The sequence below is a fragment of the Oryctolagus cuniculus genome, chromosome 8 (genome assembly GCF_964237555.1).
Source record: "Oryctolagus cuniculus chromosome 8, mOryCun1.1, whole genome shotgun sequence".
Lineage (NCBI taxonomy): Eukaryota > Metazoa > Chordata > Mammalia > Lagomorpha > Leporidae > Oryctolagus > Oryctolagus cuniculus.
Window position 1 is genome coordinate 137,418,565 of NC_091439.1, and position 26,226 is coordinate 137,444,790.

Below are 26,226 nucleotides of genomic sequence, written 5' to 3' on the forward strand. Positions count from 1 at the left end.
GCCTCCCGTTGCTCAAAAATAAACAAAAAGGGGGAAATGTGTGGAATGAGAAGGCCATGCCAAGATGGCCGCTGGCAACAGTCTGCCTGGCAACAGGCTGTGATTGGATGGCTTCAGAAACTGCCTGGCAACAGGGTGTGATTGGTCAGGGCATAGACCGCCCCTTGACCAGATTGGCTATATAAGCTGTTGTAGCAGCTGAAATAAACGAGTCTGCGGGCTGCTCGCCTCAGGCCTGCTTTCACCCAACTCCTGGGGGTCTGTGTGGTGACTCCGTGTTGCCTCTTGCCCCCACCACCATCATGTTGCAGTGGATTCATTTCTGGGAGGAGGAGCTGTCATGTGGTTTCAGAAACCATCCAATCACAGCCTGTTGCCAGGCAGATTCTGTTGCCAGTGGCCATCTTGGCATGGCCTTCTCATTCTACCACATTACTTATGATGGAGAAAAAGGCAAAGACTAGAGTGCATATTTTGTTATTTGCATCTAAAAGAGTATTTGAGTGGGTACTGTTGTGGTACAGTAGGTTCAACCACGGCCTGGGATGCCGGCATCCCAAATAGGAGTGCTACTTCAAGTCCTAGCTACTCTGTTTCTCATTAGCTCCGTTACTATGCCTGGGAAAGCAGTAGAGGATGGCCCCAAGTTCTTAGACTCCTGCCATCCACATAGGAGACCCAGAGAGTGTTCTCGGCTTGTGGCTTCAACAAGGCTCAGCCACAACCATTGTACCATTTGGGGAGTGAACTAGGAGATGGAGCTTTCTCTCTCTCCTTCTCTCTCTCTCTGTCTCTCCCTGTCTCTGTGTCACTCTGCCTTTCAAATACATGAAATAAATCTTACAACACAGTACCTGGGATATAACCTGTTTCCTATACTTATTACTGAAATGAATTGATTAACACATTAGGAATTAATTTTTAGGTGAAGGAGAGTCAACAGAAAGACTCTGTGGAAGATCCTCTGTGAAACAAGACAAACCAAAAGTCACATCACTTCTCAAGGTTTGGGAAAAGAAAGCAGAAAGTGAAAAGCACACTACACTGACTCTAAGCATGCTGCGTCCAAGCAAATTCATGCACAATTACCTATTGAGCACATATATGTGCACCTGTGGCTTTCCGGGCTCTTGAGATCCAGCAGCAAGCAAAGCAGGCAAATTCTCAACTCTTGTGACAACCAGTATGATGACAGATAACAAAATAAAGAATGCCAGCACTTCTGCTTCAGACTATGAAATATTAACTGACCTGGGAATCACACTCCTGCCTAAAGCAAACCAACAACAAAAAAAGGAAAAACATATGAAACCACTGTTGTGAGACATCAGACATCAGGCACCCTAGGACTGTGAGGTCTCAGGGAAAGAAAACAATCAAGGCAAATCCGAGAATCCGCCTACCTCCCTACCTGCGGGTAGATTCCAGGATGCAGCCAACAGAGCTTGGCAGTTGATGCGTTGAAAGGACAGATAAAAGAAATCAGGAGATGGCTGGGATTTGCAGCGCAGAGTCCTCCACAGGAAACAACTGTGCAGAGAAAGGCTGCGAGCTCAGAAGCCTCCTCTCATGTCTTTGGCAGAATACCATCTCTGCCACCTTGGGTGCAACTCCATGAGGCTGGGCAGCAAGAGGTGAGGGCAGTGGACCACACAGCTCCCAAAACTCGCAGAGGGCTTGGACGCTTTGTGTCACCACCAGGGAGAAAGAAGGGACCTTTGAGTACCCAGTGAATTCAATAGACGCCTCAACAGAGTCACATCCTAATGAAAGCTGTATCATACCAGGGGTGAAGGTTGTCCCAGACTTATTTTACAGAGCTCGAAAGCAAGCCTTGAGAATATAGAACTGTATCAAAAGTAACTGGACTATGCATGCCTTTATTTTCCATTGCTGTGTAAAAAATTACCACAAACTCATCTACATAAGTCAATTTGTAGTGAAGATGTCAGCCAAGCCACAAGATTATCTCCTACTTCGCCTGTGGGAAAAACCTGCTTCCATGCTTAGGAGGCTGTCTGCAGACTCCATTTCCTTTTGCTCATAGGAATGAGGGTCCTGGATGCTGCTTGCTCTCAGCTGGAAGCAACCCTCGGGACCTAGGAGTGCCTGCAGTTCACACCCCATAGACCTGCAAGCCTGCAAGGAAGCCTCTAGCCTCAGACTGATACAGTGGACTCGTCTATGACACACAGGAGTGGCAGTCATCACCTCTATCCATAATGTAGCCTAATCAGGTGGGTAGCATCCCATTACCTCCAGCGCATTCTACTGATGAAGAGATCAGCAAAGCATAGACCATACGAGGCAGGGATCATGGTGGCTGCCCTGAAGTCATCACCCACAGTGTGCTGTAGCAAAGCCCAAGCTCTTTAAATGAAAACAAGAACATCTAATATGCAACAATGCACAATTTAGAATCTCAGTTGACCATCAAAATGACCAAGCATGAAAAAGCTAGAAACATGAATTATAATCTGAAGAAAAGTCCATCAGTAAAACCAACCCAAAAATGATAGGTGATGGAATCAGACAAGGACTAAAAATAGCAATTACAGATCTTATAAATATTCACATGAAGCTGACGGAAAAGGTAAATATAAAAACATGGAAAATTTAAAAGGCCCTAAATTGAACTCACTGGAAAAGACAACTGCAAAATCTGAAATGACATAGTACATGGGATTCATAGCCTATTAAACATGGACAAAGATGTGGTAACTTAAAAATACAATATGATGAAAACCATAGGCTACAGGGTTGAGCTGAACACTAGATCCTCAGAAATGGACAATATCCATCCAGGCTGGTGCCATGGCGTAATGGGTAAAGCTGTCACCTGCAGTGCTGTCATCCCATATGGGGCTGGTTCGAGTCCCGGCTCTGCTTCTGATTCTGCTCTCCACTATGGCTTGGGAAAGCAGTAGAAGATGGCCCAAGTCCTTGGGCCCCTGCACCTTGGGTCCTTGGGAGACCCGGAAGAAGCTCCTGGATTCAGATTGGTTCAACTCTGGCCATGGCAGCCATTTGGGGAGTGAACCAGCTAGTAGAAGTTCTCTCTCTCTCTCTCTCTCTCTCTCTCTCTCTCTGCCTCTCTTTCTCTCTGCCTTTCAAATAAAAAAAAAAAAACAAATCTTTAAAAAAATAGAAATGAACAATATCCAATAGTCTAACCTATATGTAATTGGAAATACAAAAGGAAGGGAAAGAGATGGAGAGCAGACAGAAAAAAATATTTGAAGAAATAAGTGATCATTTCACAAATTGATGAAAATTATAAACCTAGTAATCCCAAAAATCCACAAACACTAAGCAAAAGATATATCAAGAATACTTCAAAATGGTCACAGAAAAGTGGAATTAAAAGTTTATTTTGGTACAAGATTATTTGAAATCCCTGCATACAGTTTTCATAATATACATTTTCCATAACCTCTGTTTTTTAAGATTTATTTATCTATTTAAGAGGTAAAACTAAAGAGGGAGGGAGAGACAGAGAGAAAGGTCTTCCATCTGCTGGTTCACTCCTCAGATCGCCGCAAAGTCTGGAGCTGTGCCTATCCAAAGCCAGAAGCCTCTTCTCGGTCACCCATGTGGGTGCAGGGGCCCAAGGACATGGGCCATCTTCTACTGCTTTCCCAGGCCATGGCAGAGAGCTGGATCAGAAGTGGAGTGGACGAAACTCAAGCCAGTGTCCAAATGGGATGCTGGCATTACAGGCACAGACTTAGCCCTGTGGCACAGCACTGGCCTCTCCAAGAACTCTTTGAAATTCCTCACATAGAAAGTCACACTAAGGAATATTGTGAATATTACCAAAAAGATAAAATGCACTCCACAAGAAAAATATGCAAACAACTTAAATAACTTGTTCCTAGAACAAAAAAAAACTCTAAAAATACAATAGTATGAAAAGGAAAATAGTAAATATGAAAGATAAGAGATTTAGACTATATATATCACCAAAGAACATAAATAGATTGCACATAAGAACATAAAAAGTTGTCTAGTTTCATTAGCTGTTAGGAAAATACAAATCAAAACCACAGTGAGGAAGCATTGTGCATGCACAAGAATGTCTAACATTGGAAGACCAGGGCTATGATTTGAGTGTGACTTGAATGTCCTCAGAGGGCTATTGTGAGCAGAGTCTTAGGTCAGGCTGCTACTTTGGGAGGTGGTGGAACCTTTAAGGGGTGGAGCCTATCAGGAGGGCTATGGATCACTGGGGCATGCTCTCCACAGGTAGTTCTTCCACAGTCACTTGGTAGGTCTCATGCAACTCCACGGGTTCTTACAAAATGAGCAAGTTTGGTCCCACTCAATCTCTCTTCACTCCTGCTTCAAAATATGTACTCCTGCTATCGATGTCCATCATGCTGTGACACCATCAAGGTGAGTGGCCTAAATCAATCTGCTGGCACCTCAGCCAATGGACCTCTTTAAAAAGATTATTGATTTACTTGAGAGGCAGAATTACACAGAGAGAGAGAGGCAGATACAGAGAGAAAGGTTCACTCCCCAAATGGCCACAACGGCCAGAGCTGGGCCAATCTGGAGCCAGGAGCCAGGAGCTTTCTCCCGGCCTCCCACGTGGGTACAGGGGCCCAAGCACTTGGGCTGTCTTCCACTGCCTTCCCAGGACAATGGCGCTAGCACCAAACTTGGCCTCTTTTTTTTTAAAGAATGAAGACAGGATCATGTTTCATAGGCATCACTGTCATTTTCAGGCCAAAATAAAAAACACAGAACCATAGAAACATTTGAATACATTGAGGGAGGATAGTACTACACAGTAATTGATGTTCTTTCTTCTCCTCACCCACTCTTCCTTACTCTGTCATTCTTCCTACACGTATTTGATTCTCCTTCCCCACTTTCTCTCTGTCACTTAGTCCACGGACTGGAATACTGAGTGGTTTCTGAAGTTAGTGTGGGGACATTGCTGTTATGCAGGCTTGGAAAGGAGGATGAGAAGTTCAATTCCAAACAAGCAAACAGCTTCCCCAACAACCAGGTGGAGATGCTTTGAAATGAAGTATGGATTTTTTTTTTAACTCCACCATTTGGGGCAAGTCTGATTGAGCATGACCCAAATTTCACACCTCCTCCCTCTATTATTCCCACTCTTATATTTAACAGGGATCACTTTTCAGTTAAATTTAAAGACCTAAGAATAATTGTGTGTTAATTACAGAGTTCAACCAATAGTACTAGAACAAAAAAAAAAAAATACTAAAAGGGATAAAGTATTAAATGTGCCAGGAGATTCCAATACAATCCCGTCAAGGTTGTATGTACCAATGCCATCTCACTAGTCCAAGTGATCAATTTCAGTTCACAATTGATCACACTGATAGGTCTAAGAGTCAAAGGGATCATACAAACAAAACTAATGTCTGCTAATACTAATTGATAGAATCAAAAAGGGAGAGAACAATCCAATGTGGGAAGCAGGATACACAGCAGACTCATAGAATGGAATTTCTCCTAAACAGCACTCTGGCCTCAGAATCAGCCATGAAGGCATTCAGATATGGCTAAAGAGCCCATGAGAGTATTTCAGGCATGGAAAGCCAAGACACTCTGGCAAAAAAAAAAATAAATAAATAAAATAAAATAAAATAAAATAAAAAATAAAATCTAAATGAAAGATCTCTGCGAGTGAGATCCCAGTGGAAAGAACGGGCCATCAAAGAAGGAGGTACCTTTCTCTGAAGGGAGGAGAGAACTTCCACTTTGACTATGACCTTGTCTAAATAATATCAGAGTTGGAGAACTCAGGGGGCTTCCATAGCCTTGGCAACTCATGACTAGAGCCTAGGGAGATTACTGATGCCATAAACAAGAGTGTCAAATTGTTAAGTCAACAACAGATGTCACGGTGTACTTACTTCTCATGTGGGATCTGTCCTTAACGTGTTGTCCAATATGAAGTAATGCTATAACTAGTACTAAAACAGTATTTTACACTTTGTGTTTCTGCGTAGGTGCAAACTGATGAAATCTTTACTTAATATATACTAAATTGATCTTCTGTATATAAAGAGAATTGAAAATGAATCTTGATGTGAATGGAATGGGAGAGGGAGCAGGAGATGGGAGGGGTGCGAGTGGGAGGGAAGTTATGGGGGCAGGGGAAGCCATTGTAATCCATAAACTGTACTTTGGAAATTTATATTTACTAAATAAAAGTTAAAAAAAAGGAAAAAAAAGTATGGAATTTTTTTTATTCCAGAAAAGCAATGAGGCCCAAAAAATGCTCCCAAAAGTAGTTAAATTCTTGGAATGAAAATTTGACCTCATACAAACTTTAATAATGTTATAAATACTTGTAGACATTAATCCTTCCCTCACACTGCCGCTGAATTAATCCATTACAGCACACCTTAGATATTGCCACTCCAGGTGCCCACAAGAACAGTATGCTCCTCCCTGAGCCTTGCACATTAAGAGAATGTGGTGGCTGGATTCAAATCAAGTGAAGTGAATTCTGAAGAATGAACCCTGGAAGACAATAGAAAAGTCTTATGCTAAGGACAGGTGACAAATTTATAACCAGGAAACTCAGATAATTTAAAGAAATCCTTCCAGCAAATTTAAAGAAGCCACAAACAACTATTAAATCTTTATTTTATAAAGAAAATTCCAGTTTAAAAAACATAGTGAGCAGAAATGTGATTTTACTTTTCTCATTTAACATATGCTTTAGATTTAAATTTGTTTTTTAGGAAAACATTAGTGTGATATCTGTACATTTTCCCAAGAGGTATAAAATTTTAATGTGGCAATACTATCTTTAAAAAGCTACTTATATGTTGCTTAATGAAGTTTGCCTTTTGAAATTCCACACCTAACAAATACAGCCATCTTTCATGAGTGTTTTCCTTCCTAGTAAGCCATTATTGCTCCATGGTGCTTTAATTTGGCCCCCACAATAATGTTCACTGTCTTAATTCTGCCAGTCATACTTTTCCTCCCATGATGCCTCCCATCTTCATGGCTTCTGTTTTTTTTTAATTGTTTTAAAGTAAATCAGAAGTGAACCAATCATTCTGCTGATTACTTCATGAGGAAAATAGGTCTTCAGTGGCGAAATATCATAGGAAAACAATGTTAATAAAAATAGAGCCTAATCCACAATGCAATTACAATCAAAATATCAATGAAATTCTTATCAGATGTAGAAAAAAATGAAGCTAAAATTCATATGGAAACACGTGAGACCCTGAATAGCTAAAGCGATCATAAACAACTGAAAGAAAGCTGAGGCATCACAATACCAGATTTTAAGACATGCTATAGGGCAGTTATCATCAAAACAGCCTAGTACCAGCACAAAAATAAGTGTATGCCACAATGGAACAAAAACCAATCCATGCTTCTACAACCAACTAATCTTTGACAAAGGAGCTAAAATCAATCCCTGGAGCAGGGACAGTCTCTTCAACACATTGTGTCAAGAATATTGGATCTCTATGTGCAGAAGCACAAAACAAAACCCGTACCCATATACCTTATACAAAAAAAAAACTAATCAAACTGGGTCAAGAATCTAAATCTATGACCTGATACCATCAACTAACTAGAGGAGAATATTGGAGAAACTCTGCAAGACATTGGCATAAGCAAAGCCTTCTTGGAAAAGACCTCAGAAGTACAGGCAATCACAGGAAAATACACAAATGGGATTGCATAAAGCTAGGAAGCTTCTGCACTGCGAAGGAAACACTTGCAAAGAGAAGAGGCAACCAACAGAATGGGAGAAAATATTTGCAATCATGTAACTGATAAAGGATTAATATCCAGAATCTATAAAGAGCTCAAAAAACTCACCACCAACAAAACAAGGAATTCAGTTAAGAAATGGGCAAAGTACTTCCACAAGCATTTATCAAAAGAGGAAATTCAAATGGCCATCAGACACAAGGAGAAATGCTCAGTCTCACTAGCCGTCAGGGAAATGCAAATAAAAATCACAATGAGGTTTCACTTCACTCCAGTTAGAATGGTTTTCATACAGAAATCAAAAAACAGTAATCCACTGTTGGTGGGAATGTAAACTAGTACAGTCACTGTGGAACACAGCTTGGAGGTTCCTCAAGAAAATGAAAATAGATCTGCCATATGACCCAGCCACCCCACTCCTAGGAATTTACCCAAAGGAAATTAAATCAGCATATGAAAGAGTTATCTGTACCCTCATGTTCATTGCAGTTCAATTCACAATATCTAAGATATGGAATCAACCAAGATGTCCATCAACTGATGACTGGATAAAGAAATTGTGGTATATATACACCATGGAATACTACTCAGCTGTAAAAAACATGAAATTCTGTCTTTTGCAACAAAATGGACATAACTAGAACCCATTATACTTAGTGAAAAAAGTCAGTCCCAAAAAGACAAATACCATATGTTTTCTCTGATCTGTGGTAACAGGGTACAAAAACCGTATAACGTGTATGAGCAAAATTGACATTTTGAGAGTCATTGATTGTTTACAGCCCTTGCCTGTACTGTTGAGGAACAGTGTTATTTCCCACTTAGTATTGTGTTGAATTCTTTACTCAGTGTAGAGTTAATCTTATGAGTCTAAAATAAACTGAAAGTAGATCATTGTAAAAAGTAAAAGAAAGAATGAGGAAGGAAGTAGGAGGATGGGTGAGAGTGTAGGAGGGAAGTTAGGGTGGGAAATATCACTGTGTTCCTAAATCTCTATATATGACATACATGAAATGTGTTCACCTTAAAAACTAAATTGATTAAAAAAAGAACCTAACCCAATACATGGAAATCGGGTTAAAAAAAGTGTTTATATGTTGTATATCTGACTTTCACCTTTTCCTCTTTCCGTCCTTATTTTTCTCGTCAGAAAACACTGCTCAGATTTTTCCTTGCTTTTCTGGCTTCCTTTGACCATTTCTTCCTCTCCTCTACTATGCTGTAATCTATTGCCTCTTATTTTTGGTCATTCATTCACACCCAGGCACTTTCTTTCTGCCTTCAAATGTGATTTCGCTAACATTTTCTCCTTAGGTTCCATCCATTATTGTAATTATCACTCAATCTTCTTTCTGCCTCTGTTTCAATGTCCTTAGAGTTTGCTACCCATTCATTTTCTCTCAACTTTCCCTGATTCCTTGCTTTCACGAGAAGACTAAGGGAAGGAGAGTTTTTGTTCGTCTTTTTTATTTCAACAGAAAATCAGTTTTTGTGAAGGATTTGGAGTTTCCCTTTGAAGTACAGCCAGAGTGCTCTGTCGAAACCTGGTATTTTCCTATATAAAAGTACACACACAGCTATACTGCCTTATGAAGAGAATCATAATCTAAGAAACTGCAGAATTTTAAAAGCCAAAAGAGACCTGGAAGGCCATCTAGCACCACCCATTTATTTCACAGAGGGAGAAAATGGGAACAAAGAGTTATCAATCCTTCTTGTGTGTTGCACTTTGTATTTTGTGTTGTTGCTACTGCTGTTCTTACTGTCATTGCTGTGGCTTTTAAAAAACATATCCTCATACCCATCCCAAGGTTACATATTCATTTTAAAACCAAAAAATATTAAGTGAGCATTTTATCAGTGCCAGTCTAAGGGAGATGATAAGGAAGCCCCATGGATGGAGCACTTTGTTCCCCATGTGTTTTATTCCTCATTTCATCATCACACTTTGATACACACATTAAACAAAGCTAGGCCCCGAACATGAGCAGTCACTGGTTGAGGATCACAAATCCATGCAAAGGCAGAGCTCGGATTTAAAAGCAGGTCTGTCTCCAGTCAAAGTCTGCTTTTGTAGTCTGGGCCTGTGCAGTATAAGCTCAACAAGGGAGTTTCTCAAACAGATGACTGGTTGTTCTAGAGTTCCCAATCTAGATGGCAATGGACTGTCCTAACTTCTATCTTTTATTATTTATTTATCTATTTACTTACTTATTTATTTATTTGAAAGCCAGAGCTACACAGATAGAAGGAGAGGCAGAGAGAGAGAGGAGAGAAAATACTTGTTATCTGTACAGGGACATAGTACCTTTCCTGTAAATTCACTCCACCCAAGCGGCAGGTACTTGAGGGAAGGGATTTTGTTGCTTATTTGTGTGGATCCTCGCACAGCATAAACAGAAAAGTGTGAATTAAGTTAGAGTGAAAATTCACCAGAGTTCTACAGGCCAGCAGTGATGCACCACTTTCAAAAGAAGATCGATTGAGCGTGGAGCAGCAGAATGGCAGAGAACAGGCAAGCTGACAGCTGCTACTGCGGCCGTATTTTACTTTTCCCATCTTTCAGAAACTACAGAGGTCGAGATGTGAAACTCACCTCCTCAGAATTTAGAAGGACGCTGATTCTTAGTCATTTAACTGTAGGATCTACTGTGTGTCAGGAACTGCCATAACCGTGACTCACTTGATGCTGTTTGTCTACAGAACAACTTTGAGTTAAGTCTTCTTACACCAAATTTTAGAATACAAAATTAAGGCTTGGGGTGGCTGTATAGCTATTCCCAGGCCACATATTTAGCTAACAGTGGAAATAAAATTTGAACTCCAGCCTGCCTGTCTCAAAAGCTTATGTGCCTTCCACTTCACTGAGCTCCCTCCAGCATACAAGCAAAACCCATAAATGTAAATTACTTACTCTACATTGATAAATAATATAGATCCTCATGCAAACCAATTATCTGAAAGTGAATTACTGAACATTGCTATATAACTAGCAACTACAGTCCGAAGCACTCAATAAAACAATAAATTTATTAAACACATCAGGCCCTGCTGGTGCTGCCCCTGTCACCTCATATAAATAACAGTCAGTAGTGAAATCTATAACATCTTTAAGGTAAACGCTCTGCATTTACAGGTGCCAAGGTCACTACATTAGCTAAAGTATCCACAGGTAGGCCCCTCCCTGTACGCCCTCCTCTAAAATGGGCACCAGCTAAGTTTGCCACCACTCCTATTACCTGGAAACACATGCAGTAGAACAGTCACTCAGACCATACACTTGGGCCTCAGGGACATCACCTAGTTACATAAGGCTTGCTCGCCATTTTATAGGATGAATATTCTAGATCTCTGTGGGAGTGACTACAGATACATCAATTCCAGTTGCTTGATTTAGTAAGGAAGACCTTCTGCGAATGACTTTACTGGTGTGGAGTTTGAATAGGCTATGTGCTGGCCGTCCTCTGTTACAGCCACTTCTTCAGCACTTTGTGTTTCCTATGTGGAAACTAAGGTTCAAAGAGCCTAACTGAATTGCCAAAGTTAGTGGATATGAATCTTTCCACTACATTACACTGCTTGAGAAACCTCACGAGAAGGCTGAAATTCTAGAAACCCAAGACAGAGGAGTGGGTCAGAGCAAGTGATATGAACAGAGCTCATCTATTTAACATCTGATTTCACTGAAAGCCAAAATGATTTCTGTTAATGCTCCAAAGACGTTTAATAGCTCATGTCTGATGTTTAATTTTCAATTTACCATCATCGACTTGAGAGGGTCTCTGAAAGTTCATGGGAAGGGACCAGTGTTATGGCACAGAGGGGTAAGCCACTCCCTGCAAGGAGATGAGTTTCAACATCACTAGCCCTGATTATTTCTGTCACTTAATCGACACTTTGAAAATGCTACCTGAATTCAGTCTGAGTACCGCAGTACTGCTCTGCTTCTGATTAAGCTCGCTGTAAAAGCACCTGAGAAAGCACATGAAGTCCAAGTGCTTGGGTTCCTGCCATCCATGCGAGAGACCAGAATGGAGCTCCAGGCTCCTGGCTTCTTTGGCATGGCCTAGTCAAGGCCCTTGTGATCATTTGGGGAACGGATGAGTAAATGGATTATTTCTCTCTCTCTCTCTCTCTCTCTTCTTTGGCATGGCCTAGTCAAGGCCCTTGTGATCATTTGGGGAACAGATGACTAAATGGATTATTTCTCTCTCTCTCTCTCTCTCTCTCTCTCTCTCTTCTTTGGCATGGCATAGTCAAGGCCCTTGTGATCATTTGGGGAACGGATGAGTAAATGGATTATTTCTCTCTCTTTCTCTTTCTCTCTCTCTCTCTCTCTCACACACACACACACACACACACACACAAATAAATCTTTTTACAAAGTTCATGAGACAACGCATATGTTAAAAATTTTGAAGAATTTTTTGTACCCTGATAAACTTACCTTTTCATTTCATTTTTCATGAAGTTTTTGAAGTACCCTCATACATACTTCATTTGTGTTTCTCTGTGTGTGTGTGTGTGTGTGTGTGTGTGTTTAAGAACTGAATAGCTTTTCTGATCTAGGCCTTGCTCACTCACAGTTCTCCAGGATATGCCTTCCTACTGGGCTCCTCACCTTAAAAGCTATTCAAGCTTCCGAAATGCAGTAAGAGATGTACAGAAGAAATCAGTCTCCAATGAATAAAAATGGCATCTCTTATCTCAGTAGAGATCCTACTTGCTATCTTGAAAAAAAAAAATGACACACAAATGTGAATGTAATGTTGGCTAAATCTAATAAATAAATAAATACAACGATATCAAATAGCAACTCTTATCTTTCAAAGTGCCTGGTAATTGAGAGGGACTGAAGCAGCCACGTTCCTGTCTGTCATGCATTTCCCAACTTCACCCCCTTTCTCCTCTTACATAAACATGCGCACCATGTCACCTTCAATTGATATGCTCATTTTTATCAAAGCAATTTAAAGATTTTCACTTCTACCTAAGTGTTCTTCCTGTGTGCCTCATTCCAACTGTCCCAAATTCTTCCAGAAGCCATTCCATTTATGCCATTTCCACCTGCTTATTTATGCCCATTCCCTGCCCTGTCTGAGTTAATGAGAAATCTTTTCAACCAGCCAAATCCTATCCAAGTATTAGTGAGCATATGAAAGATCATTTCTTTTCTAATATTGTGAAACTCTTAAGTCATAGCAACCCTCTCCCCTTTCAACATCACTAGCCCTGATTATTTCTGTCACTTAATCGACACTTTGAAAATGCTACCTGAATTCATTAGATACAAGAAATAAAATCCTCTGGATATATTTTGGGCTTTGACATCACTGACAGAATATTAGAAAGCAGTATTAATATAGATATTGCCTTTAAGATAAATGATGATCTGAGAAATCAACCCAATAAAATGAAGTCAGAGAAGAGAAAAGTTAGTAAATGTCATATGATAAGCAAACAAGTCTATTCAAAGGAACAAAAGATGTACCTAGGCTAGAAATTGATTTTCTTCTTGGAACCTTCAGCATTGTATCATCACCAGTTAATCAACCAACAGAAGTGTTAAGTCAGCTTCCTTAATGATTCTCCAATCTAAATCAACAACTCCTGCCCAGTGATAAACGTATTTCCCTATTAAAATATTTATTGAACACTTTCTGTGTGCCAAACATTAATCTACGTTATGGGGATAGATGGTGAATGTTTAAAAACAGTAATAACCATCATAACTGCCATCATGTTGTAACTAAAGGTCCAGTGGAATCACACAATCATAAAGCAGTAACAAGGCAGGCACTGTGGAGCAGTGGATCCAGCTGCCACGTGGCTGTTCAGATTCCCTATCACAGTGCTGGTGTGAGTCCCAGCTTCTCAACTTCTGGTCCAGCTCACCGCTGCTACTGCATCCTGGGAAGGAGCATATGTGGCTTAAGCGCTTGGGCTCTGTCTCCAGGGAGGAACCTGGATGGAGTTCATGGCTCCTGAACTCGTCCTGCGTGAGCCCTGGCTACTGCTGCAAGCTTTTGGAGAGTGAACCAGTGAATGAAAGATCTCTCTCTCTTCCTCTCTCTGCATGTTAAGTAGGTGAAAAGGAACATTCCAAAAAATAAAGTGTAGTAACAATAAATGAGTTGTAGTAGAAGGCAGTGATCTCGAAGGAGAAAAGTCCATCAAAGAACAGGCTAGGCAGTGGCTGAAGAGTTCAGCTTTAACTAGAACCACCAGGTAAGAGTCCACTGAGAAAGACAAACTTGTCGGAGGAGGAGGAGGCGGAGTGTGAACCACATCCTCACCTAGGACTGGACTCAGTAATGCAGAGGTTTGACCTGGGGGCCAGTCTGTCAGGGTGGAGGAATGGAAAAGAAAGCAGACAGCTAAAGAGATGTGTTGAGAGCAGGAAGAGATAAAATTAGAGAGAAAATGGATGGGGGTGGCAGAGGTGGAGGGACTCCAGTAGAACTTCGGCTTTTCCTCTGAGTGGGACGAGGCTCCATTAGAGGATTGCTAGCTGCAGAACAAGTTGATCCGCCGGGTGTGAGTCTCGGGGGAGAACAGACTGTGAGAGCTTCTATATTCTGTTGTGATAGACGAGGGAATGCAGAATCATCCCCTTGCTGAGAACTATAAAAATAGCTTTTAAAAAATTAATTGAGTAGGGCTTTTAAAAGTCAAACAGGCAGTGGAAAGTTATAAGGACACATGGTAGGGAAAGGATTCAAAGAAAATATACATTTTTCACAACCTTTTTGAAGTTCCCTTGTATTTCAGACTTGAGGGAAGTTCCAGAGTTGAGCTTGACATTTAGAATCACTTTTCCCTTTGGTGTTCAGGTCTGTTTAGGAACAGATTTCTTCTGTTTTCCCCTTTGTTCCTTTGTTTTATGCTGTGTCCCCGACTTCTCATGAAGGTTAAGTTCTTATTTATTTGTTTATTTACTTTCATTTGACTTAGAAGGTAAAGAGAAAGAGAAACAGAGACGTTCTACCCCATGGTTCTTTCTTCAAATGCCTTCAACAGTCAGGGCTGAATCAGACTGAAGCCAGGAGCAGAGAACTCACTCAAGGCAGCCCTCACAGAGGGCAAGGACCCAATATTTAGGTAATCATCTATAGCCTCCCAGGGTGCACATTAGCAGGAAGCTGGAACTGGAAGCAGAGCGCAGACTACAATGCAGGCACCCCAATCTGGCATGTGGGCATCCCAAGTAGCATCTTAACCACTGTGCCCAAAGCCTGCTCCAAAAAGACTTCTGACAGGCTAAGAAGGTGGGCAGAGATTTCAATGGACACAGAGGCCTGGGGACAAAAGCTGGAATCAGAGTCAGTGCTGGGATGAGGACCGTTGGCTGGGGAGAAGTAAAATTCTCATTCACATTAAACTTTCAAGCATCACATACTCATGTGATATGGAACACAATAGGCACCAAAATAACAGAAAAGTGCGAGACTACCAAACTGACTGGAGGAGAAAACTGCGATAACAACAACAACAACATTTGTTGCTTCAAAAAAGTCCGTGAAAGGGAGATAAAGAAACAAAACAAAATACATCAGAGAAAATAGCAAGGTGGTAGTTCTAAACCCAAATAGGTTGGTAACTAATTAACAGTAATTATGCATAAAGCAAATTACCTATAAATTCTCTAACTTAAAAACAAAAAATATCAGAATCAATTTTTAGATGCAACTACACACTGTTTAAATGAAATAATTTCAAAATATAATAAAGTTTCAAAGTAAAGGGATAAATGTATATTATATTTTCTGATTATTTATCTATTATGTCTCATTTCCAAAGACTTCTTTCGATGTCCTCTGAGGACAATGCAAGCTACAATTTCATATTGCCACCTGAATCCTGCGAGTTTCTCCAACAACAGTCATCATAGGGAGTTTGGAGGGCTTTCTTCCTGTGTATATATTAACAATGATCAGTGTCAGCTTCCCATCCTCTCCCAGACACAGCCTCATCAGGGCCCCTCAGTGGTACAAGCAGCTGAGGAGTGCAGCCTGCTCCAGGGGTGTGGGCAACACCTCCACAGGCCCACATCCTGGCCCTGAGAGGCGTCCTCTTTCTCAAGGTCTTAGCACCAGTGCCCCAGGACTCTTCTCCTCACTGCACGGTTTTTCGTTGGTTTTCCCAGGCCAAAACCAGTTGCTGCTTCGGGCAGTCACTATCTCTAGGATATCCCAACATTCTCTTTTTGCCCGTTCACCTGTCCAAACCCACGTAACCAATTCTCTTTAATAAATCTCTTGCTTGAAATAGCTAATGTGGTTTTCATCTTGCTAACAGAAAACCAGTACACAATACTAGCAAAATCAGAGGAAATCTGGTAGAGCTTTGTTAGTAACAGATGAGGTACACTTAAATGAAGACGCTGGGGCCAGCGCTATGGCGCAGTGGGTAGAGCCGCCGCCTGCAGTGCTGGCATCCCATATGGGCACCAGTGAGAGACCAGGATGCTCCACTTCCCATCCAGTTCTCTGCTATGGCCTGGGAAAGCAGTAGAAGATGGCCCAAGTCCTTGGGCCCCTGCACCCACGTGGGAGACCCAGAAGAAACCCACGGCTCCTGGCTTCGGATCAGCATAGCTCCAGCCATTGCGGCCAACTGGGGAGTGAACCAATGGATGGAAGACTCTCTCTCTCTCTCTCTCTCTCTCTCTCTCTCTCTTTCTCTTTCTCTTTCTCTTTCTCTCTCTCCTTCTCTCTGTGTAACTCTAACTTTCAAATAAAATAAATAAATCTTAAAAAAAATGGCTACATGATTTTTTTTAAATGAAGTAGCCCTCCTGGAAATAAAGAGGGATATTTCACAATGGTAACATAGTAGAACATATTGTAGTTCTACATATATATGTACCTAATTGTGCCCTCAGATTCCATGAGGAAAAACAGAAGTAAGCAAGGTCAAGGTGCATATTTAGTTGCGGTTGTAGTTTTTAACAAACCTCCCTCAGTCACTGACAGGATAACCTAACAATGAAGGGTGTAAAGACTGAGGTGAGTTGAGCAGCAGAAGTTCAGGGTAGCAGTGGTGGGGGTAGCCGATGATGGATGGAGGGAGCTGGTTCCCTTGACAAGGTTTAGGCAAGAGACAGTGGGGCAAAGGAGTGGAATGAAGTCTAAAGAAGTTCAGAGAAGAAACAGGTGTATCTGAAGGTGGAGCCGAGGTCTCTTGACACTGGAGTGAGCTGTGAGAGAATGGAAAGGTCGGAGTGACAAAAAAGAAAAGATGGGCTTGCCATGGACTAAGTTGAGGAGTGGGGGACTGCCCGACAGTAGGCTGGGGGAGAGGATGGGGAACTGAGTTTGGGCTTCTAGGCTTGGAAAGTCTTTGCTTTCTCTTCCTATGGTCTTACAGCCCAGTCACTTACTCACCCCACTTCAAAGCGGTGGGAGGCGCTGCGGGCAGGAGCTCCTGGGCGCATCTGGGGCTGGCCTCTGCTTCCCGCCACTCTCACCTCCCGCCTGCTGCGGCTCCATCCTTACGCTTCTGCTGCTCTGAACTAACTGCCGCACCCCAGAGCCTTTCTTACTCCTAGGCCTTTACACGCTTTCTTTCACTTGAATAGAACGTGACTATGCATTACTCCTATCTGGATTGATCCTCCGGCTAAAGAGTGTCAGTCCCCAGCGATTCTCTGGCGCAGATCGACTCTGCCTTCCATGCTGCCTCCTGCACAACACCCTCACCTCTATGTCTGCTCTGCTGTGGCATCCCCTGTACCATACCTTAATTACTTAGGTACTCTGCTTCTCCCACTAAACCAAAAGCCCCCTTCAGAGCAAATAGCAGGACCCATAGGCACACCCGATCCATTAGTGCCTGGTACATGGTCTGCTACTCAGAAAAAACAGTTAGATAAATAAATTCTCTCTGTAAGGCACAAAAACAATAACTGTGAAGACATATGGCTCCCCAAAGACCATAAAGCATAGCTTTAAAAATCTCTGTACCCATCCTGGAAATTTAATTTTTAAGGTTTAAGCTATCACAAAACAACTGAAGAAAAGATAATAAAATGGAAAACAATCCTCAAGGTTAGACATGATCCCAGGGAAAGCCTAGGATACACATTAGCTTTTGAATTGAATACACCTTACTCCACAACAATACGCCATAGGGAGGTTCCTACTAAAATCACAGAACAAAACAATCTTCACTCTCTGGTGTCAGAGCTGAGTAGGAATTTTTATCTCTAGCATATGAAAATAAGCATGCTAATTATGAATAACATTGTCAGAAGCTTTTATCCTGCAGAGAAATAAAACATCTCACTGTCAGGTGGGGTTTAAAAGTAAAGCTGATTTTCCCAACACTGTAGGTTTTTAATGTTCCTAGGATATAGCACTTCAACAGTGCTTACTGCGTTGACATTTTAAGTCACTGTGATCTTGTCTTCCCGGACACTGTCTCAAAATCTCTCCATCTGGCCACAAAACCCCTTCATCGCACCTGGATAAGGTCTGCCAGCGAGATTCCCCCCTGCAAGCCAGCTTTTTAGACGGGAAAAAAAGTAAATCTAACAACAAACAAACAGGCAAACTTGCGTAGACACTGAAGGCAGAGGCACCCACTCCAAGAGTCTGAGATTTGGAAGAAACTTTGAAACTAAACATCTTTCCTCTCAAAAAAATTATCTTCAAAACTGGTACTGTATTTTTTTCCACCTCACTCATAACTCCAACGATGTGGAGGGGAGAAGCAACAGACTATCTAAAATTAGACATAAACCTGCTTTCTTGAAAGTACATAGTTATGCTTCATAATTACTGTATCAAAAAATAAATATAATTTTCAGAACCAATTAGTGGACTGTGTCTCCTGCCTCACCGAGTGCATTTCCTTACTTGAACCAATCCAGGTAAGAACGACACACCCAACAGAGGCGCTCTCAGCCGCTCACCTTGCACCAAACACCTCCAAAATCCAGATTGCTTTGATGTCTGGTTTAGCTCTGTGTTAGAAAGCTGGATGGGAGGGAGAGAAAATGCGAAGTGCATTCTAATTGAAGACATCCAGCTCACAAGATTCTGTAACAAGAGGAAAAGCAGGTGTGTTGCTAAGCAAAGTATTTTTTCTACTGCCCTATTCATGCCCTTTCAAGCATCGCATTTATGAATCCAAAGCAGCTGTCACTGCTCCACTTTCAAACAGAGCTCAGCTATTGATTCTCTCTCTGGTCTTCAGAGATGTGCATGTTGTGGGGTTTTTTTCTCTTTGTCACATGGAGAAACCTAATATTGACAAGTAGCATGCGCTAATTGGTAGATTAAAAACTTTAGCATTATGTGAAGATTAATTTCAGCAAATACATTCACTCTTTCTTATTCAAAGAATAGATGTAAACACAAAAGACTTTAATCATAGAAACTGTGCACAAGGAGAAAAGGATAACAGAGATTTATCCATGTTTGCCCTAACGATCGTTTAGGGGAACCTGGAGGAGGAGATCTGGGGAAAGATGATCAAGAAAGAGGCCAGCGCCAAGCACTCGGGACGCAGACACTTCTCAGCGCTCACATAAGCATAGGTCAGATTTCCCTTTCATTTGTTTTCTAATTTTACCTTTCCAGGTGTTTTTAACAGGTTGCCTATAATAAATTGTTAGGCCACTATCAATTTTCTGCATGAAGGTGATTATACATATTATAAAAGAAATGGCAGAAATAAAGTTTTAAGTTATATCAAGATGTTTCCAGATATGCCACTCTTATCAACATTCTTATTCTATTAGGAAAAGCTGTAGGAATATATCAAAAGGACTTAACACTCCAGGGTCCTGATTAGTTCTGGTGTTTCAGTTAAAGGCAATGTTTAGTAGAATTATCAAACAGTTCTATGTAAAAATAATTTTAAATAATCAAAACGGGATTTAGTTACTGAATTGAAAATTGAAGTGTTCTGATTTAAACATTTCAATCAAGTTGCACTAAGGTTTGTTAAAGCAATATATGATTATATCTGTCATTCTGTTATGCCAAATATTGCAAAGATCTATAGGCCAGTCATGGAACTGTTTGCCTTATATTTCCTGGTGAGGTGAAATCTCTTAACTGAATCCTATACTTAATCATCCCCAAATCCCAAGTTGTATCCACTGATCCCTGTTTCGATTTAATATAAAATCCATCTTCTCGTGTTCCGTGAGCGTGCTTCAGGCCTGACTTGCAGATGTATGAATGGCACTTGCTGTGTGCTTGCTGACCACTTCAGCAGTTCTGATCCCCGGGGTGATTTCCCAAAGGCTACAGAGCGCTGGGCAGGGGGAGGAGGCAGGGAGTCCACACAGAAAACAGCACCCTCACATCTGCAGCTCAAGCAAGTATTTTGAGGAAGAAGTAACCTAGACGCACGTAGCACACTTGTCATAAGAGAAGATGGAGGGAAGTGCACTTGCATTTCAGGGATGAACCACAGCAATTTCTAAAAGTTCGTGGGAATGTGAGTTTTTTTTTAAATAGAAAGCATTTAATAAATATAAAATTCATAAGTACAACTTTTGGATTATAGCTGTTCTTCCCCTCATATTCACACTCCCACTCCCAAACCATCCACCTCCTACTCCCTCTCCCATCCCATTCACATCAAGATTCATTTTCAAGGCCGGCGCCGTGGCTCACTAGGCTAATCCTCCACCTAGCGGTGCCGGCACACCGGGTTCTAGTCCCGGTCGGGGCGCCGGATTCTGTCCCGGTTGCCCCTCTTCCAGCTCTCTGCTGTGGCCAGGGAGTGCAGTGGAGGATGGCCCAAGTGCTTGGGCCCTGCACCCCATGGGAGACCAGGAAAAGCACCTGGCTCATGGCTCCTGCCATCGGATCAGCGCGGTGCGCCGGCCGCGGCGGCCATTGGAGGGTGAACCAACGGCAAAGGAAGACCTTTCTCTCTGTCTCTCTCTCTCACTGTCCACTCTGCCTGTCAAAAAAAAAAAAAAAGATTCATTTTCAATTATCTTTATATACAGAAGATCAACTTAGTATATACTAAGTAAAGATTTCAACAGTTTGCACCCACACAGACACACAAAGTATAAAGTACTGTTTGAGTACTAGTTATACCATTAATTCACATAATACAACACATTAAGGACAGAGATCCTACATGGGGAGTAAGTGCACAGTGACTCCTGTTGTTGATTTAACAATTGATACTCTTATTTATGATGTCAGTAATCACCCAAGGCTCTTGTCATGATCTGTCAAGGCTATGGAAGCCTCTTGAGTTTGCCTCTGATCATATTTAGACAAGGTCATAGTCAAAGTAGAAGTTCTCTCCTCCCTTCAGAGAAAGGTACCTCCTTCTTTGATGGCCCGTTCTTTCCACTGGGATCTCACTCACAGAGATCTTTCATGTAGGTCATTTTTTGCCACAGTGTCTTGGCTTTCCATGTCTGAAATGCTCTCATGGGCTTTTTAGCCAGATCTGAATCCCTTAAGGGCTGATTCTGAGGCCAGGGAATGTGGGATTAACAGGTAAATTTATTTTGGGGTAAAATAAATTAAAATCCATCTCTAGATTTGCTATAATATACAACTTCCATGAACATGTTGAAGACTCTTTATATGACAGTGGTGATGTAAACAGTGAGTTCTATTTTTGACAGTCTGCTTTTGTTAAAATTTTATTCATTTGAATTTATTTGAAAAGCCAAGACAAGGAGAGAAGGAGACAGAGACAGAGAGAGAGAGAATCTGTGACCTACTACTTCACTTCCAAATGTCCATGACAATCCGGGCTGAGCAGGTGCAGGAACTCTGATCTGGAGGTCTCATGTGAATGGCAGACACTCAACCACTTAGCTCCCACCTGCTGACTCCCAAAGTCCACATTAAAGACAGGAAGCTGGAGCGGGCACTGACCCAGGCACTCTAATACGGAATGTGGGTGTCCGAAGTGGCATCTTTGCCACTTTACCCAACGCCTGCCCCTTTCTGATTTGTGCTGAAAGTTAGGGATTTTATTTGGGGGTGTGAGGGGCAGAATTGCAGAACGACAGCAACAAGCCCTAATCAAACAAAGCCTGTGAGTACTTATTGCTCTAAAAATGGAGTAGGCAGGCAGCGCGGGAAGGAAACAGGGCTGGGCCGAGGTGTAGGAAGTTGAGTAATAGCCGGCCGCACTCAGCAGCGCCCTTCAGTCCATGAAATGAATCTGCTCTGAAGTGTCTAGCGTTGGTGATAGAGCCTGAAGTCCTCAAAGCCTCCCCTTCTTCACTTCCGAAACAAACAACAGCCTGTTTACTTCCCTTGCCCTGGGTCACCCTTCTCTCAGACTCCTCCTACCCACCCTGTGGGTGAATGTTTCCTGGGTACCAATCAGAATCCCTAGCAACAGGAGGGTACTTCCAAAAGTTCAGGGAAAAAGGGCATGAAAGGATGTTTTGGTGCAAAAACATGTATTTTTCACTTTACTTGAGAGACAGAGATAGGTAGAGCTCTTTTATCTGTTGGTTCATTTTTCCAAATAGCAACAGCAGATGGAGGTGAGCCAGGTGGAAACCAGAAGCCAAGAACTCAATCTGGATCTCCCATATGGATGGCAGAGATCCAAGCAGTTGGGCCGTCGTAGCTGCCACCCGGAGTCTGCATTGGTGCGAAGCTGGAATTGGAAGTGGAGCAGGGACTCAAACCCAGGCACTCAGGTACAAGAAGCAGGTGTTCCAGGGAAGAGTCTAACCATGAGCCAGATGCCTGCCCCAAATTTATTCTGGTGCAAAACCAAGTTGAAATCCACGCGTAGATGTTTGTGAAGATTCTGCAAGTATGGGAAGCTGTGTTTCCCCATGCCACTGTAGTGGGATTTCTGTGTGCAAGAGTCTCCGCCTTAATAGTTCTTGGCCCTCATGTTTCATCCCTCTCCACTCACTTCTTGGACAACCATAGACACAACATTTCTTCCAACTGCCACGTCCATATTTATGAGTCACAAATCTCCCCCTTTAGCCCAAAATACTCTCCTCATCTCAGGTCCACTTCATCAACATTCCCATAGAAATCGCAATCTTTCACCATACCCCCCCCCACAGAGATGGGGGGGGGGACATTTGCCTGTCACTCAACGTTCTTACCCCAGCAGTAGCACTGATATCTACATGTGTCCCCCACTCACAATCCTAGCAGTGACTCTGTACCCTCCTTCACCAGTTCAATTACTGACCGAGTCCTCTTAACGATTATATTTATTTCTCTGTCTTGGTTTAAGACTGTTTCTCAACTGAATTATTCTCCCAACTGGTCTCCCAGCCTTCAGAAAGGTCAGAATGCGGTAGAGAGGAGTAGGCATTACTTTCCCTTTCTACACAAAGCACTAGGGTGAGTGATTTAATCTTCTTCGTCCAGGGTGAGAATTGTTCAAGTAGTTAAGAACCAAAAAAGAAAACTCCTGCAGGACCTGCTGCTTTGACTTCTTCCATGAAGGCTAGCCTTCACAGTGTTTTCAAAATGACTCTTCCAAAATGCAATTCTTGCCACACACAATCCACAGATGCTCATGGCACTCACGTGCTTATAAACACCCAGCGACTGTTCAGACACAGCTGCAAATCCCGAGTGCGGCATTCAGAGCCCTTCCTAGCTTGCTCCCTCCCCTGCCATCTTTTCTGGGGCACCCATGGCCCGTCTTTGCACCAATTATGTCTCAAATGCTATCAGTAACTTAAGAAGTAGTGCAGCAAGGAAAGTAAGTGAAGGTTATCTTTGCTGTCTGTCGCCCCCTGCCGGTCACTAAAGAGAAGGGCCCCTGCTGGTTCTTGCCCAAAGGGACATTACAAGTGCGTCTATGCAATTAATCCCAAGTAACACACTGCCTGGGATGCAAATGTATTTGAGCGCCAGGGCTGGTTTTCCACATGATTTTCATGCTCTTTCAAAGTGCCACAAAACTGTCACGGGCACCTCCACCTGCGTCAGAGTTCTGTTTCTATTCACCCACATCAGAATTTAGAATAAAGTCCCTCTTTTTTTTTAACAATGTACCTCTGGTGCCCGGTGACATAAAGGCTAGCCGCAGGGTGAAAGAGGGCCTTTATTTTAAAAGGTCCTGTCTTTGGGATTTGTTTCCAGAGGAGTTCTTAAAACCCTTTTGTAGCTAAGGAGACACTATTCACAGAGGAGCATCAGAAGCCCAGGGAGCTGGATGCCCTCTTCTCCCAAGGCTGTTGGAGTCTTATCACCTGTGGTGCCAGCTTTGTGACCTTTGTACACTGCATCACACGTCATCTTCTTCATCGTTCCACAGTAGAACATAAAACTTAAGCAGAATTAACTTATTTCCTATCCAATACGGTTCCATCTTTTAAAACACCTGCTTATTTATTTGAATTAAGGATAGCATCACATGAAACTAAATATGCTATATTTCCCTTGGAAGAGATTCTGGGCACATAAAAATGTGTTATTCTGGTGTTCTGATCTTAAATGCACGTCTGTTGATCATAAGTGCAATGATCCATCTTTCACAGTCAAATAGAGTTCGGATGTCTTCTTATATCAGTTTACCAGCGCTCCATTTCAAGGAGCTGTATTCTAGACCATGCAGCAGTACATTTAAGTGTTATCCCCTGTAATTTACATTCCTCGTCCTCCCATCTTCATCCCAGCACCACCCCTCCTCCCATTAAAATTGCCAATTTACTGCTTATTTCTTCAAAAAAAGGATATGAGGGAACAGAATCTAGGAAATGAACAAAAATCCACGTAGTCTATCAGTCTACAACAATATGTTTCTTATTGAGTACAAGATAAAATATGGCCAGCTTGAATTACTTCAGATCATGATTATTGTATTTTTTTCATTTGTTTGAAAAGCAGACAGACTGGGGTGGGGGTGGAGAGTTCATTCCTCCTTCGTCTGGTCCACTTCCCAAACAGCCACGCAGCCATGTCTGGGCCAAGCTGAAGTCAGAAGCCGGAACTCCACTCTGGTCTCCCACAGGAGTAGTAAGGGCCCAAGCACTTGAGCCATCCTCTGCTGCCTTTCCAGGCACATTGGCAGGGAGCTGGATTAGAAGGACTTGAACTGGTGCTCCTGTACGTAATACTGGGGTTACTAGTTGGGGCTTAAACTGCTATACTGCAATGCTGGCCTCAAGCTGATGGACATTCTAAATAAACACATTAGCAGTATTACTTCAGCTCAAGAAACTCTAAGACCAGACTCATGGAGATGAACCAATTGATACAATTTTCATATCCAGTTTTACTTGGAACTCTTTCAAACGCCGGAAGTATTTCAAAGTTTGGACCACTTACTAAGCTACCAAAAATTACTCTACTAAAGTTCCACTTCAGAACTGATAATTAGGATAATACTCCATCATGGATCGCACTGCTACTCTCTCAGTACTCTTAGGTCCTTCAAAATGTTCAACGTGTGAAGAATGAACAAAAAGTGCAGGTGGGCTGGCACAGCTGGCAAGTGAGACTCACAAAGGCTGCCTTCCCTTTTTGGTTGCAGACTCTCTGCTTCCATGAGGGGGGGAAAGATGCATCTGACACGTTTCCCAAGGATCCTTTCATTCTGTCACTTCTCAAGCAGAGAGAAAAAAATACCTTTCTCCTTTCCTTACTAATATATTTTGTGGTTTTTCCATCAGCCCAGAAATTCTGAAAATTTGCTGAAAGTCATTTTGTGTACTCACAAAGGATACTGCATTTTCATCCTAAAATGTGTGTGCATATACACACACATTTACATATACATATATACATATCTCACATGTGTATATGTATGTATGCTGTATGTAAGCATAATACATACAGTTTCTTTGCTAAAGCACCTCTAGGCACAGATATTTTAGGTGTGAAATGAGAACACGTCAAGAAACACTGGGTGTGAGAGCACAAAGGGACAGACGATGTTTACCTTAGTTCTGATAAACATTTATACAACATGAAATACCATGAAAATCCAAATTATAAAACGAGAGCTTCATATTTGCCATACGATCCCTCCAAACCATGGAGATATTTAAGGCTTACTGTTAGGAATAGCTTAGTCAGAATTATACTAAAAAGGCTTGAAAATTGTAGTAGCACAAAGAATAAAACATGATGCTATGGTAAGACAGCAACAGAAACACTTGAATAGCCTTACAACAAATGGATTTATTCCTAGTACAAAGCAATCAGCAAGGAGTGGAGAGGGGGATTGGAAAGTGTGGGCAATAAAAATTCAGAAGTCTGCAATAAAGAGAAAATAAAAAACCTTTGCTAAGCACACAATGTGGATTTTAAAGGAACACAGAAGACCAGGATATCCTATATATATTTAACTGTAAAAGCTCTTATATTAGAGGAATATTGGATTACCTCAGTTATTTCAAAAATATCACCCTTTCATTTTTTAAACAATGTAATAAAATATATTGGCCAACATTCAATTTTGATCAGTTATATTCCTTTTAACCAAATAATAATTAACATTTTATTCATCTAGTAAATTTTGTAATAATTACTGAGATGTAAGAATAGGTGAATAAGATAGACTTGG